A 1201-nucleotide genomic window follows, 5' to 3' on the forward strand; every position below is an offset into this window, starting at 1 on the left:
ATGGGGAGGGTTATCCGGTATATACCGTCGGTATGGTAAATACCCGGTATATACCGGGTATTTCTGGAGGACTCCGACCCCTCTACGGTCTCCCAGAGCCACCGCGCGCCGTGCCGGTCCCAATGCGGCACGCACAGGTGTTTTTCCGATGACTCAGTGATTAGAAAGGGTGGCGCGTCGCGTGCGTCGGCTTTAAGGCGCGTGGCTCCGAGTGGGGCGAATTCGAGCACGCGTGCGCGCGCGTGCGCCGGCGTCGGGCGCGGCGTGGTGCGACTCGTCGCGGCCGAGCCCCTGCAGCCGCGCCGTACCCGTCTACGGGAACAAAACTCAGGCGAGGGAATCGATTCCGCCGCTTTAGCTTTAACGAACCTCGTCAGGGATGGCCGCAGCAAAGGCAGTGGAAGTCATGGTCGAGGCCATGGCCAAGGCGAGTTTTCCTCAGATTCTGCTAAATCAAAGGCCTCTCTCTCCAAAAAAATAGGCGGTGGAGATCGTCCTCCTCAATCGCATCATGCATCCCTTTGACCTGTCCCGCAGCCCTGGGCGGACGCGGTTCAATGTCGAGGTGGACGAGGTCGATGTGTCGCGCGGCGCCGCGGTCGCGCCGGGGCGCCGCGCCGCGCGCGCAGGCCGCGCGCGCCGACCAGCCGCGCGCGCAGGTCGTGCGCGGCCTCATCGAGTACTGGCGGCGCGACCCGGGCCTGCCGCTCGTGCTCCTCGTCGTCACGCGCTCGCCGAGTGGCGGCCCCGCGGCGCTCCTGGAACGGTGGGAGCTGCGCTACGCGGCCGCGCGTGGCGGCGGCGGGGGCGGCGGCGGCGAGGCCGAAGCACTCGCGAGCGTGCGGGCGCTCTGGCGGCGCCTCGTCGTGCTCCTACGAACGGTGTCCTGCGCGGCGCGGACGCGCCGTCGCGCGCGTTCGGGCGCGCGGCCGTCGCCCGGGGCGCGCTCGCGCGCCCGGACCCCCGCGCGCCTCGCAGCTACTCCATCGCGGCGTCGCTGCCGTGCGCGCGGCTCGCGCGGCGCGCCGAGGTCGACGCGCGGCGCGCGCGCGGCGGCGCCGGCACCGCGGCGCTCGGCTTCGCCGTCGCGACGCGCGAAGTTGGCGGCGGCGGATGGCTCGTGCTCGACGGGTCCAGGCTCCGGGTGGAATCCAAATCTCGATGTGAGCATATTTGCGTGGTTTTGGCGAGATCGTTGGCT

The sequence above is a fragment of the Aureococcus anophagefferens genome (genome assembly GCF_000186865.1).
Source record: "Aureococcus anophagefferens unplaced genomic scaffold AURANscaffold_38, whole genome shotgun sequence".
In the NCBI taxonomy this organism is placed as follows: domain Eukaryota; class Pelagophyceae; order Pelagomonadales; family Pelagomonadaceae; genus Aureococcus; species Aureococcus anophagefferens.